This window comes from Pongo pygmaeus, chromosome 7 (assembly GCF_028885625.2).
Source record: "Pongo pygmaeus isolate AG05252 chromosome 7, NHGRI_mPonPyg2-v2.0_pri, whole genome shotgun sequence".
NCBI lineage: Eukaryota > Metazoa > Chordata > Mammalia > Primates > Hominidae > Pongo > Pongo pygmaeus.
This window is the reverse complement of record NC_072380.2, coordinates 100,365,832-100,385,070: the sequence shown is the minus strand read 5'-3', so window position 1 is coordinate 100,385,070 and position 19,239 is coordinate 100,365,832. Positions and strand designations below refer to the sequence as shown.

Sequence of the window (19,239 nt, the reverse complement as noted above, 5' to 3'; positions counted from 1 at the left end):
CAAATTTCAAGGCAACATTGATAGATTTTTTTTAAATGTCTTTTAGCAAATTATTGACTTCTTTTCCTCCATATCACTAAGCATTGCCAGTAGTAAAATATTAATGTACTGTAAAATCTGTAGAGCGGTGCCTTGTATTTTTATACCTAATCAACTCTGTCTATAATTTTGTAACCATGTGGCCCACCCTGAATTACAGTTGCAAGCTATATGCATTAATAATATAGAAACTACTGTGAATGAAATAAGCCTTTGAAAGTGGTTAGGAAGGCCAAAGAAAGAAAACTGAAATCCTTTTGACAAGCAGTTTCTGAAGCTCTGACGTCCCTTTAAAGGCCTTTTTCATGTTGGCATATAGAGAGGCTTTACATAACACACAGAGTAAAACCTATTAACTGTAGTACAAGGGGCTAACAGTTTTTCATGAGACCTGGAAAGAAAATGGACAAACTTTCCTACTACTGACATTTAAGTTTGAAATTATATTTTTGAATTTTTGGCTGGAGAAAACAGACATAACTTCTTTTGAGATGTATTACTGGTGTGTATCTGCCTCTTGAATTTCCTTGAGAGCTACGTATTGCAAATCATAAATATTTTATAAAATATTTTATAAACTACAAATATAAAGAGGTTTTTTAGCCCTAGATCTTTGCTACAAAAACTAAAGACTAGACAGAACATAGCACAAGGGAGAAAGATACTGTTTCTTTTGTGTACTTCATGTTTATAATTATGGTCAGTAAACAGTTTTACAAAGAAAGCAATAGCCCATCTTATTTGGTGTTAAAAAGGATGTTAATTTGAAAATCAGTGAACAATATCACTAGTTAATCTTTTTTATCACTCTTCTAATTACTATCAATAATTTCAAATATTTATAGTTAACTTCTTTATAAGTTAGTCTATATATAATTTTGGTAGTAATATTTATCAGTGGAATCTATGGTTATCTAACATTTATCTCTTACTTGTTAAGGATTCTGTTGGGTTATATGGAAGAAACCACCATAGAATATTTCAGGGCTAAAGCATGTTTGGAAAAAAAGAAATGAATATAATTATCCCACATTAAAAATACACTATCGTACTTTCCCAAGAACTCACAATATGTGGTTATGTTATACGTAAAATAAAGAGTTCTTTCTGTTATTTCCAGTAATACACTCTGCCTTGGTCTAAGCCCAAGACAGACCCGCCTTATACTAAATAAATGTTATGGCATTTCATATTAATGTGAGAATTCAGTGTGGGTTTTGGGCCAATTCTGATATAGCATGTAGAGATTGTTTCCTTGAAATTCTCTAGTTATACTTTTCAAACATGAAATATTTATAGTGTCATTGAAATTGCTAGTATATACATAGAAATAAAGGGAGGAAAATATCATTTAAGATTGTGTTTGATGTTCAACCATAACGCAGACACTCCTGAAACAGGGTATAACATGTCAGCATTTGTAATTCACCTATCTAAGTAAAGCCTAAAATGACCTCCTGTGCTATTAAAAATGCTGCTTGGGGGTTATTTTAAAATATCATCCATCATCTATGTAATTATTACCTTAATTTTAAAATGTTATTTATAAAGAAGTACAAAGAACAACTAAAATCTGGATACCAAACAACATTAAGGTAGTGTAAATCAGAATTGCTTTCTATTTTAAGATGTTAAACATAGCCAGGAAGGTGGCTGGCCAGTTCATTCAGTACTCAGGGTCACTGTGTATCAAGATCTAGTCTTTAGGTTTATGGACCAGGCTGTCTCAGTGATTTGGGCTTAAAAGGAATCACTGAACAAACAAAAATCACAAAAGACCTGGTTATGGTTGATCGATGGGCCAAAGTGGCAACTTATCAATTTATAGTGAGAATTTTAATTCTCACAGAAAATATGAATTAATTATACTCAAGAAGATTCTGCATTATAAGCCACATTGTAATCAAAAGTCGGCTTCTGAAGCACTTAGACAATGTTAATTGCATCCCTAGAGCAATCATTTTTTGATAGCCTGATACTCCCAGTGTTTTGCTAGCATGTAGTTGATATTGTACATTGTTACATGTGTTAAGTTTTCAGGACATACAGTCCCCTGGGTAGTATTAAAGTCCCTCTGACCAAAATCTGCTTTTTATATCCTTTTTTTCTTAAACAGTAAACAGTCTGCATTGCCCATTGCAAAACCTCCATTTATACTGGATTTCCTTAGAATATTTGGAAATATTTAAGAAGAATTAAATACCTTTGTTATTCTTCCATAGATTTGCATGCATCCCAGTTTCACCAAGAGATACCACCAATTGAGTGGGTTACAGATACAGATGGTCAATCTCATCCATTAAAGGCTAACTTTTTACTTAACTTTCATAATGGTATACTTACACATACAATATGAAACTTTGTAGTTACTATATCTCGATATAAAACTTGGTAAATATTAATGGCAAAGATGAAATTGGGAAAGAAAAGTCAATGTATTTTTTAATTTAAAAATGCCTTTATATTTCAAAAAAGCACATTTCTGCTGTGAATAACTTTAATCTTCATTTCTTATTTAATGCATTTTTTGATTTATTTATGCAATAAATATTTATAAGGTGCCTGCCTTTGCCTGGCAGACTTTTAGTATCAGGGAATACCACAATGAGCACCACAAAATCCCTCTCCTAAGATGAGCTTTATTTGGGAGAAAGAAAGGACAGTAAAAAATCACATAAATATACGTAAGTATTTGAGACATTAACAAATTCAAAGGTGAAAATTAAACAGGGTAATGTGATAGACACTAACAGTTGAGATATGTGGAAAGGAAGATACTGTAGTTTCTGAAGGATCTTTTCTGAAGTGGTGATATTTTAGCTGAGGTTTAAACAGATAAAGGAACCAGCAATGCAGAGATAAAAGGAAAGAACATTCCAATTAGACCTGTAGCTAAATAATGTTTTTTGTCAGATTCTAAAAAAAAAAAAAAAAATTCTGGAAGTTATAGCCATAGAGCCTATACCTGTGATACTGTGATACCACAATTAGCATTTCAGCTGACTACACCAGTGGAGTTGCAGAAACATTGCAAATTTTTTATCAATAGTTACAGTGTTTCTGCTGAAGACTGACTCTAGAAACACTAGTGCCTTAGAATTATCTTACTCAACATTTTCTCATAGTCTTGGATCACTGCTGCATTTTTGAATTTATTTTCTTAGCCATACAGGAGTCTTAAGTATGAGAAAAAAATCATAACATTGATCAAATACTAAAATGTTATTTTCTAGAGCAAGGCTATTCAATAGAGCTTGCTGCAATGATGAAGGTACTCTGCGTGCTACCCAGTATGATAGCCACAAGTCAAAAGGCTGCTATTAAGCACTTGAAGTGTGGCTAGTGCAACTAAGGAAGTAATTTTTAAATTAGATTTAGTTAACTTAAATTTAAGTAGCTACACATGGCTAGTGGCTACCATATTGACAGCACAAATCTAGAGAATTAATTTTTAATAATTATCAGTGTTTGGGAACATATGAATTGATTACTTCTTTTAAAAATTTAAGTTATAGCTTTGGACTACTAATAAGAGGTAAACTATAATTTATCCCTTAATTGGAAATACATTGATTAAGAGAATATCTTAAACCTGTGTGTGTGTGTGTGTGTGTGTGTGTTTGTGTAAATGAATTAGTCACCTTTTCATTTGTTTTTCCTGTGGCATACGCTAAAATACTGTTCCTTCCTCTGTGGCTTAGGAGGTAATGGTGCAACACTCTATACCCAGAAGAAATGAACCAGAACAATATACAGAATGCTATTGAATGGAAGAGCATTAACCTCCGCTCCCTTAATGTGTTTGTCCTCACGGTCACGATTTCTACTGTATCTGACTAGTAAGAAATAGTCATAACAGAATCTGACTAAGGAAGAAAAAATCTGCAGGGATCTTTTGGGGGAAAATAGGTATTATTGGTCTTCTATGAAAAAAATATTCAACAAGAATGAATGATAGTGTTAAAATACTGCAAAACAGTAGACGATCTATATTCTTTATTGGTCTTTGGGAGTAGGAGAAAATCTGATTTTTTAATCATATGAGTGACTTCTGTTTAATGATTGATGATTTAATTATGGTAATTGAATCTTAAAAACACTCTTCAGAAAACAGCTATGAAAATAACGTTCACTAAGCCCCCAAGTTAAGTTACCGTAGGTCAGAAAAGCATTTTGAAGGATCAATAGGAAAGAGAAAGAAAAGACTTTCCTCCTTCCAGGATTTTCCAGACACAATATTGACTACTTTTATTAGTGTAGCTTGGCGAATTGAACTCAAATATGTATGCTTATATTCATGAGAATAATAGTAACAATGTTATTTTTCTATGCATTGGATCACATGAGACATATCCAGACCACAAAAGCTATTTCAGTATTACCTAGGCCCACCTTTACTTGTTTTCGTTGTTCAACTTCAGCTTTGGAATTGAATGGAACAATGTCTATTTTGTAAAGCTCTTTAAGATATATATTGTGTAGACACATGTTTAGTTGTAATCAGTAATATAAAAGTAATTTTTTTAGTTAAAATTTTAAAAATTGTCAAAGAATTGACAATTTTTAGTCATGCATTTGAACACCAATCAGAGGAAAGATGAACTTGATGGACCAGGTATTACCAACTCACTCATTTTGTGCGTAACTCACTGACTCAGTTTTCCTTTCAGAAAGTAACAGTCTGATTGTAGCTCAACACAAAAATACTTGAGCCATAAATATCTAACATTAAAAATGTCTCAATACAAAATAGTTTTATTTAATTTTCCATAGGAAGAATAATTATAAAATTAAAGCAAAATGATTCATTCCTTTAATATCATTCCTTTAAATATTATTCCCTTTCAGTTCAATTGAAATAGTATTTGCTTTACACAATAATCAATAACCAAGTTTTCAGGACTAGATGTGTGGCATAAAGTAAGATTCATCTATATTCATGATGTTTATAAAACTAATTACCATTGCAACTTCTTTTTCAACCCCACAATAAAAATCAAGAAACACTGAAAAATTCTAAAACCTTGCAAAAAATTGGAATATATTTCTCCCTTCACATATAAGCAGAAGACAGGGAGAAAAAATTGATTTGCTCAACTAAATAAGCTTGTTTCCTCTCCTCGCTTCCACATTATTTTGACTACTCATGAAGGAATACAGGGAAAATTACATATTCTCAATTACATTTGAACTTTTCACTGTATCTCCCAACATAATATACACGTGATTGAGCAAAAAGGAATTTTTCCACATATATAAATGTGTTTCATGAACTCACCTTTTCTTTCTTAATGCTTGAAACCTAATTTGATTTTTTTTTTATTATCTGCAGTATTGTTTTGTTCACTTAGCAACCTCAGTCTGGGATGTGTGTTTTATTATTTAACATTTACTTCTCTACCTAACTCAAGTGCTTTATTTTCTCTACTTGTTGCAGTAATGGACTTCCCTCCTGAAATCCCTAGTGCTTTCTTTTCTAACCCCAAGTGAACGTCTTCCCCTTAGACATAGCACAATGCTGCACAACCTGTCAGACCCTTCTAAATCCCCATGTATTATTACTTCATTTCCTCTTCTTTTTAGTCCCTCATTTCCTGTTTTCTTATATACATTCTACTTCAATGATCATGTCATTGGATGCCCCATCAAGCTGTTGCCTTTCCATTTCATATCACATTGTGTGGTTGCTTTTAGAATTGCCATTCCTTCCCTTCAGTTACCACTCTATCCTCTTGGAGCATGCATCCCCACAACATCCTACCTGAATGCCTCCTGGTCATCAAATCTTATTTCCCCTTTTACCAAGAAGATATGTCCTCCTGTTCACCATAATCTTCAGCCTTATGAAGCATAGATTATTTTGTGCCTTCCTTTTGTGTGATACGTATTAACTTCCTTTTCCATAACACCCTTAAAGTTTTTCTATGAAAGCCCAGTCAACTTCATCCTTCCTCGCCTTAAAAGGCTTCTCGAGTTATTCTTAATGTATGGATCTTCCAGCCTAGTGAAAGAGACATATCATCTCTTTTATGCCAAAATGACACCTGGTACTATGTTCAACTTCTATACATTGACAAAGTTTCAAATGTTATACACCAATTTTATTTTATTTATCTTTTGTCTTTAGATTCCCAGTTGCTCAGAATGATTTTCAAAAATTATTTGATCACATCGACATAATTGTTCAAGGCTTCATTATTTTGCTGAATGATTAGGAAACTTGCTGACTTATTTTTATTTTTTAGAACTTTCTCCAATTGCTTTTGTATTCAACGGTAATTCATGGGTAAAACCCATAAAAATGACCCAGTAGCACAGACCCAGTGCTTTCCATTCGTCAATGATTGTGATCATCTGACTTCCCTCAAGACTGCCTTAGAACTTGATCACTATTTTACTCCACAGCAAGTTGTGTGTTGCGGACTTACCTTGAGTGTAAAGAAGAGCAGTTACCTTTTGAACTCTGTATTTAAGTAAATAAACCACAGCCACACAGGGACAGCAGAAGGAATGCTTTCAAGAGCATATTAGCATAAAGCAATTAGGTAATGGTAATGAGGATTAGTCTCCCCTGTTATGGCAACAACTGTTCCTGAACTCCGAAACAAAGTCACTTAGGAATCTTTCAGGGGTTTTTTGCTTTGTAATTTCTTGGGAATTCTCTGCCCTGTCTACCCTTATCTCTTAGGAGCAAATCTCTCATTCAGCCTAGGCGTTTAACACTTAATTTGTTGACTAGTAACTTTGTGTTCCTTTGAAAGAAAAAAAAAATCTTTCCCTATGGCACATTCCCTCCTGGGCAAACCCCCCTGCCTGCTTCCCTCCCACTTAGGCCTCTGCACTCACTCAGAGCTTTTAAGTAGAGTCTATTGACTCTTTATTTCTTTTCTCTCTCTCTCTCTCTCTCTATATATATATATATATAGAGAGAGAGAGAGAGAGAATATATATACACATTCTTTTATATAGAGATAGATATAGATATATATGTATATACATTTTTTTGTTTGTTTGTTTGTTTTGGAGACAGGACCTCACTCTGTTACCCTAGGCTGTAGCGCAGTACCACAATCACGGCTCACTGCAGCCTCAACCTGCCAGGTTTAAGCAATTCTCCCACCACAGCCTTCCAAGTGGCTGGGACCTCAGGCATGCACCACCATGCCCAGCTATTTTTTTATTTTTTGTAGAGACAGGATCTCACTATGTTGTCCCAGCTGGTCTTGAACTCCTGGGCTCAAGCTGTTCTCCTGCCTTGGCTTCCCAAAGTGCTGGAATTACAGGAGTGAGCCATTGCGCTGGGCCTCAATATCATATTCCTAATGCTGACGGCCTTCTCTACTTTCTATGTTCTTTCAGGCCAGTGAAATTCCTTTTGTGTGGTATGGTGAATTCTGGTGAGAAAGAACATGTCTGATTGAAGACCAAGCTGAAAATATACTCCCTAGCTCTAGCTCAACCCTTTCCCTCTTTCTGTGTCATATCATGAAACATCTCCTTTTCCCACCCTACTCAGCGTGCCTATGCCATGGCACACTGACCACTATTACGGGAACTAAGGTATGCTGTGGGAATAAGCAGGACAGTCGGCTGAAAAGCAAGAAGTCTTTGAGGGAATAGGAGGCATAGTTTAAAGTAAGTATCCCCAGAGGAGGTGAAGCCTAAATTGTATCTTAAAAAAGAAAGAGAGAGAAAGCAAAGTATGATGATGATGCTTATGGGAAAGAGTATACATATGACTGGCACATCGGCCAGCCTACTTAGACCATTGGATGGAAATTATAATTTAAGTAAATTATAATCTAAGTAGGCTGGCCAATTTAGGACTATAGGCCAGTTTAGGACTATAGGAGCAGGAAAGAGAGCCTAAGAAAGAGTTTCTGGGAGGATACCTAAGAATTTCTGTGAAGACACCTAAACAGAATATTGACCAAGTTTTCCTAAATTCCTGGCCAAGCAAAAGATTTGCTGATCTCTCTCTGTCTCTGTTTTTCTCTCCCTATCTTTGAACATTCATTCAACAAATGGTGCTGGGAACTGTTCCAGGGCTAAGGGGTACAGTCTTTTAATAAGACAGATGAGGCACATACTCTGATGGAAAGCAAGTGAACAAATAAACAAGGTAATGTCAGAGAACAATGGATATTGTGAAGAAAATAAAACATGATGCTTTGATAGAGAGAGATTGAAGAGACAACTTTAGCTTGGGTGGTGAAAAAACTAAATTGAATACATTGTCTATGTACCTTGGGTAGAAGTGGCCCTATACTCAACAAGAACCTGGACTTTATTGTATATGAGACATCTTTCTTCAGTTTGAAAATAAAAGGATGGTAATTCTTGATAGGTGTGCTAATAATACACTGTTTTCCCAGCTCATAATATTCACTAAAGGGTAGTTCCCATTTTATAGAGACAGCAAGAATGGCATTTTATACAGCATTTTGAAATTAGCTGTCTGCCTCTCCTCCTCTATAGATTGAATATACATTCTCAAAGAGTTCATATTTTTGAATCCAGAACTGTTAGTACAATGGAAGGAAGGAAACCTTTTACATGTTTCAGCATTTAATTATATGATATGTGAATTATTTAGAGCACCTTGCTAATACGATCTTCAGATCTCAAAGGAGGAGAACAAAAATCAGAATATCATACAGCAGTAATGTGTGGTGCATTCTTAACTGGAATTTGTGACTACTTTCCCTAACTGCAGTACATCAATGGTAGACTTTTTAGTGATTGTTCTTTTCTTCATCGCACCCATCCCCCAGTGATTTCCGAACAAGCGTAGATTAAAGAAGAAACAGGAAAAAGATATAAATACCTAAAAAGAAAAGAGTGTCAGCACACACCCATCTTTCACTTACTCCCCAGCTCGCTCTTTCTATGCTAGGGCTGAACTACATTTTTGGTGTAGCAACACTTTTTTATGATTTATTGTTTATGTATAGAAATTGGATAAAAATTAATATATTATTGTCTTCATGAATGAGTATGCATTTTTAAGTTTTAAAGTTAGTATTCTCTAAGTTAGAATTTAAAATGAATACTAATTAATAAAAAGGGGGTCCATATCTGCTACATCACTTAACTCTTTGTTGTTGAGATTTTTCTATATAAATTAATATAAAAATGAATATTTAACATTTGGAGACTATAAATGTTAACACATAAACTTAGCACAAGTAGTAAACAAAGCATTCTGAATATATCAACTCCCTTTTCTTTTGAAACACAAATAAACATTTTATTAAAATAGTTTACATTTGTTAATCCAAATGGTAACTGTGACATTCTTCCTTGAAAATAAAGACATTAAGGGAAATTTCAGAATTGTGAATTTAGAAATTATTTAGAAGAATCACTTGTTAATATTTCACGTCCTTCCTCTACTATAATAAAGTCTACATTTTGAGCATTTTTCAAAAATACTGGCAGTACCCAAAGTGATTTGACCTATTGAGATGTACTGCTGCATCATTTCTCACAGAATTACATCTGGTCAATCTTAATTGATGAGCCCTGAAAACCGTGCCTGCAAAATCATTGCAGACATTCACGACTGTCTTAGTGAAAAAGTGTATTCTAATGGTTGCTTTGAACAGGTTTTCCCCTAACATTTATATACCAAAAACCAGCTTGTGTCAGCTCTTGTTATAAAATATTGAAAACTTCCCAGAATGGCATTATCTTTGCCAGACACATCTATTAAGCCTCCCTTAATAGTTTTTTCTTCTTCAAGTTATGACTTTACTTTTTCTTTTCCAATGTTAAAAAAGTAATATAGTTAATTAAGTGTAAATGTCCTTGCTCTCTTTTTAAACACTACAGTAACTTTTACAATTTTCTGTAAACAGTAAACCTGAGAACAAAATTTAGTGTGAAATTAAATTAATGAATTTATAATGTATTTGCATGGTATCACAATATGTGATTTTACATTTCCAGTCCACATATGTTACAGTCAAATGAAGCATATATTACCCTTAGTTACATGCCACAAAACATATTTTTGTTTCTTTTTTAATGAACAGAGATGTTGGTTGCAGCCTTTTTTATAGTAGCAAATCTAAATGGCTATTCAATGGAGGTTTAATAGACTTATATTCACTAGTTAGAATAGTATTTACCCATCACAAATATTTACAAAGATTCCATAATAATATTTTTTCATAATGTAGTTACCTATGTATTTTCCAGATTTTTAATGAGTATTTTTTTTAGCTTTTTACTAAGAAATTTTTCAAAAATACAGAAAAGTTGCAAGAATAAACATGGTCACACCTAATATTTAGATTTCACAACTATTAGTGTTTTGCTTATATTTTCTTCATATGTATGTATGTATGCAAATGCAGTACACATGTGCAAGTGTTTGGCGAAACAAAGTTGTAGGTATCATGAAATTTCATCTTTAAATACGGGATCCAATGACTATCTATGTGTTGCATTTGGCTATGTCTCTTTAGATCTTTTATTGGGCTCTTTTTTTCCAGCCTCTTTTCTTTTTTTTTTCCTCCTTTTTCTTCTTGCTGAGACCAAGCCAAGTTTATAGTCTTATAAACTAAAACACATTTTAGGATATGTTTAATTGCTTGTCTTAAGTTATTCCTCTCTTAAATGTGAAGAAGTGAAGTCTGAAGGCCCAATTAGATTCTGGCTTAACAAGTTTTGCTTCTGCATGATTGTACATCATAGACTTGTGACTTTCAAATGCCTAGCTATTTGTGTTGCATCACATTCTGAGCATATATCAAGATGTCCACTATCACTGATGCAATCCTTGATGCTTAGGGTGGCAACTGACATAACTTTGCCTTGGAAAGGTACACTTTTGCTTTTAAAATTAGCATAAATACTCACAAGTGCATGAAAAATTGGTGAGATTTTAATAAGGTTGGTAATGGGATCATTCTCACTTTTCTGGTTTTGAAATTGTACTGTAGTTAGGCAAAAGTTACCATTGGGGGAAAAGTAGGAAAGGGAAAATGAATCTGTTTGTGTTATTTCTTATAACTGCATGTGAATCTGCAGTTACCACAACACGAAAATTTTTGTTTTGTTCTTTGCTTACTTTGCAGGCTGTTTTTCAGTAATAGGCAAATATCTTCTTTCTCAATAATAGATGGAATGTAGTCAAATTCAGTGATGGTTCTTGCTTGAACCAGTTATTTAATTGGGAGTTGCAAAATGATTTTTCTCTTTCTGTTTTCCCTTCTGCATTAGGCATTCTTCTCTAAAAAAAGCTAACTCTCATGAACTAGAGATGAACTACATTTTTTCTTCTAAAAAGGCAGCACAGATGTTTAACTCTTTCTCATAGTTAATTCTTTCCCTTTGATTACCAATTTTCAGTGAAAAGAGTTTTTACACTAGCCAGTTGCAATAGTAATGATTACTACTCTCGAACTCTTAAATTTATTCATTCTGTATATTATACCCAATTGCAGCCATTTTTCCCTTTGAGTCCCAGTTTATCCCAAATTTACCCTTCGCATAAGCTGCTCCCATGCTTTGGCATGCTTCCATTAGTCTTGAGTAATTTCTTGCTTGGTCGCAATTGTTCCAGGCTTACCTTGTAATTAGCCTATCTTGAGCCCAGACTCAACTATTCTCCAAGAAGCCCTGATTCCTTCTAATAGGTGCTCTATGTAATACACTGCAATATTATGGCTTTTATGTCTTTTGAGCCAACAAAATTAGGAAATTGTGAAAATTTCCTAAAAATTTAGAAAAAATTAGAAAATTCTGTTTGTGTATGTGTTTAAATCATGAATTATTTTCATTCTAATTTCTAATCCAAATGTAACATTAATTAACATACTTATATCTCTTTTTTTACTCTGAAACTCTTCATTCTAATAACATTAACATATTAACTTTTGTCTTATAATAGTTTTAAATTTATAACACCAGAAATCCTTTTAACCATAAAATTATTGAATGAAGATTAATATTTATTTGAAGTTTCTTTTGTGATCTATTTCCCACTAATGTACAATCAGAGTACTGGGTTCCAAAGTCATATGATATATTTATTTTCTCCGTGTGAGTATGTTTCCAATTTCTTATACAGATGAATTTAGGGATTTATTTTTAGCACATGCTTTTTTTGCCTTTGATTTTAATTTTTTTTATTTTTAACAATTCAACCTGACACAAAATTTAATAAAAATTAAAAAATATATAAAACGTGCACATAGTCTGAGAAATCTGTCTTGCATTTCCACACTTTTAGTATACTTCACCCATTTTTATTACTCAGTAACTACTTTTATATTAGTTTCTGTGCTATCTGTTTAGTAAGGACAACATAAGCAATATCTATATTTTATCTATATTTATAGCTATGCCTATAAAACAATGTTGATATAGATAAATTTTCCCATCCTGTTTTACACAGAAGATAGAATACATTTGCTATCAAAAATGACATCACAATGAGAAACCTTGCAAAAATTTATTTCTATTATAGTATATCATATGATTTTGTAATGTATTACATCTTTTTATTTGGGAGGTTGTATCTTAATTTGAAGTGGATTGACAGAGAAGAGATTACTGGGTCAAAAGACAAATATGTATGTCATGCTATTAGATGTTGCCATATTGATTTCCATAGGCATCATGCCATTTTGCACTCCTACCAGAAATAAATATGGATGCCCATTCCTACAAGCCGTGAGATCAAAGCAATCTGATAATGTATGGTATATCAAAATAGTTTCAATTTGCATTTTACTTATGAGTGAGGTTGAGTATCTTTCCCTACATTTATAATCTGTGTGTGTATGTGTCTGTGTGTGTGTGTGTTTGTATAAACTGTTCACGTCTTTTATTGATTTTTCTATAAGATTTGGGGGGTTGTTTCCTTGATTTTTAAGAGTTCTTTATATATTAGATTAATTGACCTTTTGTGATCTGGGATACATATATTTTCTCCATATCGTCATAGCTTTTTACTTTGTTAGTAGCCTTGTTGGTTCTCGAAAACATTTATTTTTCAAATTTATTGGTCACAACTAATGTTTTTATATGATATGGTTGTTTTTTAAGAAAACCAGCTACTGTATACATGCTTATAAATCCAACAGCTTAAACTTCCTGAGTTCCTTTTACTTCATCATTCTGAGCAACAAATGCTTTTGTCACCTTTTCAACAGAATCTAGTATTACATTTTAAAATTTGAGCTGTTTAGAAAAAACAACTTTTTACTGTAATATATGTAAGTATTATCTTTCTATTAAATATATTTTATTGTTGGAAATATTAGGTGACATATTCAGATATTTACATAAAATACCCTAAAAATGCATAAATATAACCTAATCATTGGTATTAGCCATCATCATCAATCTTTTCTTTTAATTCTTTTTAGAGATGGGGGTCTCACTATATTGCCCAAGCTGGTATGGAACTTCTAGGCTCAGGTGATCCTCCTCCCTCAGCCTCCCAAGTAGCTGGAATTACAGGCACAAGTCAGACCATCATCAATTTTTATTTCAATAAGTGGAGTAATTATGGCTGTGATTGGGAGATATAGAGTCTAACATAGGGTGTTATTAAAAAACTTTAAGTAAGAGATTTTCTGAGAAATTCTGATAGTTTGCTTTTTCTCCATGCTTTTGAAGTATGACTAAAACAGTGAGTCAGTTCAGTGGTGAAAGTTAACGCTATTTAATAGCAGTTTTCTCCAAAGTACACTTTTCCTTCCCTGAACTCCAATTGAAGCTCCCCATTTATTCTTCTTGTCCCTTCAGAAGGGCAGTGTTCTGAAACTGGTAAACCTTTTGACGTCTGTCTTAGGCTTAGTATTCGTTGCTGGCTCTTCCATTCTGCCCAGATGTACATAGCTACCTGTGCACTGCTGCCTTCCAAACTCCGCTCACCTATGAGACTGCCTGATGAGCCTCGCTACCAAGGTTTACCCCGCAGTGGAGAGCATCCAGCAGGGTGCCTCTGAAATCTCATACTGCTTGCAAAGAAGCAGAACCAAAGCAGGCCTGCCACGGAATGGAAAGCCAAGACTACCATTTCTTTATCTGCCTTTTAAGCATTCATATAAATCACGTTCCTCCTTATTATGTATATAGCTGCCACAATTTTGTCTTTCTTTCAGTATTGTTGCATTCCCAATTTTTTTCTTAGGAAACAGCTTAATTTTCAACACCAGTTTCTTTGGACACTCTCCACACCCACATCAGAAGCCTTCAAAACACAATACATGGCCGGGCGCGGTGGCTCACACCTATAATCCCAGCACTTTGGGAGGCCAAGGCGGGTGGATCACTTGAGGTCAGGAGTTCAAGACCAGCCTGGCCAACGTGGTGAAACCTCATCTCTACTAAAAATACAAAATTAGCTGGGCGTGATGGCAGATGCCTGTAGTTCCAGCTACTCAGGAGGCTGACTCAGGAAAATTGCTTGAACCCGGGAAGTGGAGGTTGCAGTGAGCCGAGATAATGCCACTGCACTCCACCCTGGGCAACAGAGCAAGATTCTGTCTCAAAATAAATAAATAAATATATAAATAAATAAATGTTAAATAAAACAACACATGATTGCTTGTGAGCAAACGTGTATTTATAGACATAAATGTTTTTCTATTTTTTTCCACAGCTAATGATTTCCCTTGGTTAGAATGTCATCTTAATAAATAGAGTTAATACTCAAACCACTACCTTGTTTTGAACAATCTCAGATATATGTACTCATCCTATGATAGTTTGGTGAAAAAAATTGGGAGATCTGTCTAGTAAATGTGTTGTACTCCTGCAGTACACCAGACACAGTTCACCATGCTGGTAATCCAGTGATAAGGAAAATACACACTGCCCCATTCTTGTGGAGCATATCATACAGTGGAGCAGGTGGAAGAAATGACATCACAAATACAATGATGCGGTAACATATGTGTAGGTGCTGTGAAGTCAAAGTGCAGAGTACCATGAGATAGTACAAGAATGTCTTAGTTCATCAGGATGTGCTATACCAGAACACCGTAAACTAGGCACTTTACAAATGGCAGAAAATTACTCTTCACATTTCTGGAGACTGGGAAGTCTAAGGTCAAGGCACCAGCTGATTCCATGTCAGGTGAGGACCCACTTTTCATCAATAGCAACTACTAGCTGTGTTCTCACACAGTGGAGGGGGCAGTGCAGCTCTCTAGGGCCTCTTTTATAAGGACAATAACCTCATTTATTTGGGTTCTGCCTTCCAGACATAATCATTCCCAAAGGCTCCACCTCCTAATACCTTGGGGCTTAGGATTTCAACATAATAATTTGAGGGGACACAAACATTCAGATCATAGCACAGTGTTACATAATTTCAGTCAGAGGGCAGCCAAGCCTTCTTTACGGAATAACATTTCAGCTGAGAATTAATGGATGATTTGTGATTCAAACTGATGGAAAAGAAAGAACATTTAAAGTACAGTTGTCCCCTCTTACCCATGGAGGATATGTTCCAAGACCCCCAGTGGATGCCTCAAACTGCAGATAGTACAAGACCATACACTATGTTCTTACCTATACATACACACACCTATGATAAAGTTTAACTTATAAATTAGGCACAGTATGAGATTAACAATAATGAAATAGAACAATTACAACAATATACTGTAATAAAAGTTTTGTGTATATGGTCTCTCTCTCAAAATACCTTATTATGCTGGACTTATCTATTTTTGGACTAGGGTTGACCACAGGTAACTGAAACTGTGGAAAGCGAAACCACAGAAACAGAGGGCCTACTGTAGGGCAAACTGCCTGCAAGGTGTCTTAAGGAAGAAAAGAGCTTTCCTCTGTCAAGCAGCTGAAAGGAAGCTGATATAACTGGAGCAATATGAGCACAAGAGAGACTGCTGGGAGCTGCGTAGGAGCTGGAGGCAGGAGTCCAAGTTTGAGTTTCATTCTAGATGCAGTAGGAGGCAAAGCAGAGGCTTTGCATTGGCATTGCAGTCATCTCAGTGAAATACAGTGGCAGCTTGGACTCAGATGGTGACAGTGGTGATGGTGAGAAATAAAGAGATTTGAGATGCTGTTTCAGAAAGGAGGAAGACTAGATAGAGCAGGACCAAGGTGGCTTGGCAGAGGAGGGCCCAAAGAACAACTGGTGACTGCTAGAAATGTTCAGTGTGAACAAGTGACACATTTGTAGATTTATGGAAAGTTGTTGGTATGAGCAAATGAATCTGTGTATCACAAGAGAAGTAAAAGTAGATCAGTTCTACTGATTAGGTTTTTTTGTTTTTTGTTTTGTTTTGTTTTTTTCTGAGACGGAGTCTCGCTCTATCACCCAGGCTGGCAGAGTGCAGTGGCACAATCTCGGCCCACTGCAGCCTCCGCCTCCTGGGTTCAAGCGATTCTCCTGACTCAGCTGATTCATTTTTTAAAAGGATCCTGAAAACAGCAATTTCTACTGATAGTAGATCATTAACATCATAATTTCATATTCAGACAGTAGGCCTTTTCCATATAGTTCTCAGCAAACAAATATGCCTGTCACAAGCCAGAATTTTAAAGGATATAAAAGAATAATAAACAGAATTTCCCCGTATGTTACTGCTCCATGGTGTACACTATGTGAACTTATCTCTGTGAACTAAATGATCTGTCTGGGTTCTATGCTACATGGAAAATAAATCTACATTTAAGACCATAAGTGCTTGTATCTTAAGTGAAATATTGGTGTTTAAGTAGGAATTCCAGTTTGGTAATGTTCAAGTACTGTTTTTTTCACAAGTTGACTTTGCAGATAGGCTAGTTACGGTTATTATTTCACCTTCCACCTCCTTCTATAAGGGCCGAACCAAAGAAAGAGAGAGGGAGAAGGAGAGGGAGAGGAGAAAGAGACAGGAAGAGGGAGAGAGAAGAAAACAAAGAGGGAGGGAGAGAGGGAAGGAGGAAGGAAGGAAGGAGGTAAGAAGCTTGAGGCAACATACAAATAGCAGATTTAGAGATCCATAAGGGCTATTCATCTTTCTTTCCCTCCCCATCTAAAACAAAAACCAAACTTATGTTGTTTAGAAGGGTGAAACCAAATGTATTTTTTTCTTTATGGTTCAAAGACCTTTAAATATCATACTTTTCTAGAAAGCAGAATATGTGCTAAACATCTACCTTTTCAAATAGAATTTTTATGTTTGTGTGACCCCTTCATAACTTTTATAATTTTTAAGTAAGAAAACATCTTAACTACAACAGGGAAAAAAACTGAGATGTAATTTTAAAACATTGTCTTCTAAAAGGATCATTACTTTTACTTTGCTCTTTTCTCTTCACATTTTGTTTTCTTTAAAGAAATTTATCGTGCACCTATTATGTGTAAGGTCCTTTTCTGGAAATAGGGGACTATATCTAAACAAAAGACCGACATTCTTGCCATCAGAGAGCTTATATATTTAGTGGAGAGAGAATGAACAATAAATTAGTAAAATAAGTATTGTATAAAACGACTATAAATGCAGTGAAGGAAAATACAACAGGAAAGGGAGGTGAGGAGATCCAGCAGACCTGTGTGAGTGCAGTGAGGAACTTCAGTTCTAGATAGCATGGTCAGGGAATGTCTCACTGATAAGGAAAATTTGCACGGAGACCTAAATAGCATTTTAAGTATCCTTTCTGTATGAATTGTTCGCAAACTCTATTTCTGAAATGGCAATCTATAGTAACCATGACATGAGTTTACATCCACTGTGACAGATGCTTTCTAAATTATTTGTACCACTGCTGTCTGCTAAACTGAGAATAAGTTGAATAGAGGCACAACCTGAATATCTATAATTTATATGACTCTCTGCTAAGGCTGCTGTCAACAAAAACCAGTGGAATTCATCTGCAGTTTCACATGACCTTCTGAATTTTTGCAAATTGACTATGCTTATCTCGAGACAGAACTTTCATTTCTCCCCTTATTAGTGGCAAGTTGGGGTTGTACTCCTATCTGCAGACTGCAACATGTGTCTGTCCCATAAAGCCACTGGCCCGGCTCCATATGTGGTGAGATTATAGCAATGGGAAGGGCTTTTGTGGGAAAAACTGGAATGTAGTCCAGGTTTTTTCACCAGATTTCCTCCCATTCTTCAGCTTGGAGAGCTTTCTGTTTCATATATAGTCATGGTCAGTTATTTCTTTATCAGAATCCATTTGTTTATTCATTTCTACTAATTATTTTGGCATATACATTATAATAACTTAAGAACACTTTATTTGGAGATTGGCAAGGTTTTAACACCCAGTTAGAAGCCCTTGTTATATCTAGACAAAAATTCTGTTTTTTCTTTAAATGATTAGAATATCACTGACATATTTTATTTGCAGTGAACTCTTGATTTTCATGCCCCTGTATATTTATCTGAATCAATCTTTATATGAAATTGTATTTGAAAATCTACTGCATATGGATCAAAACATTATTCATCCAGGCTACCTAGCACCATGAAAATTATCAAGAAAAGGAGAAAAACGTTTTTTACAAATTGGTTGGAGTGAGATACGTGGCTGGGACTATAGTATAGCTGACATCCAAAGAGGAAACAATGAACAAGAGACAAAACTGTAAACAGGAATATGAAGAGGGAAAGTAGATAACTCGTTTCAATATAATTTTAACAATAATAACAACCAAAAATGTTGGTACTAGTCTGTGCCAGGTTCTCAGAAAGTTCTTTGTATCTTATACAGTAATCATGCTATAAATTAGATATTAGTTTGTACTAACTCAGTGACTAGTATATTGACCAAGATGACACAGTTGTTAGGTGACAGAACAAGAATTGCATATTTCCTCCTTTTAAAAAAAATAACAGAAGTTGGTAGAGAAGACAGTGCATGATAACTAGAACAAAGTTCAACTATTAAAGGCTCTTAAGAACAGTTCATATTCGGACTCATTTGGGTGAAAGAAAGTTCATTGTTATCATATTAACTGAAGTCCAAGAATCCTCAGTAGATTGTGTGTGTGTGTGTGTGTGTGTGTGTGTGTGTGAATATATGAGTAATTGATAAATCCTAGAAAGTTTGGTCAGGCTAACATATTGTTAGCCAAAAGCGTGAGAAGGTCCTAAAATAAATCACTTATATAATATGTAAGTTGTATGAAAAGAGCAAGAAAGAAAGCAGAGAATTAAAATGGAAGTATTTTTGTGATATATACTTGTCTAAATAGTGGATATACTTAACTTCCGA

At 34.7% G+C, this 19,239-nt stretch overlaps 1 protein-coding gene across 2 annotated transcripts in view; it reads left to right on the top strand.

Annotated features, from left to right (window-relative positions):
* The window catches only part of MMP16 (matrix metallopeptidase 16), a 285,421-nt gene that overhangs the window by 223,313 nt on the left and 42,869 nt on the right, over window positions 1-19,239 (top strand). The gene's annotated exons all lie outside the window — the stretch shown is intronic.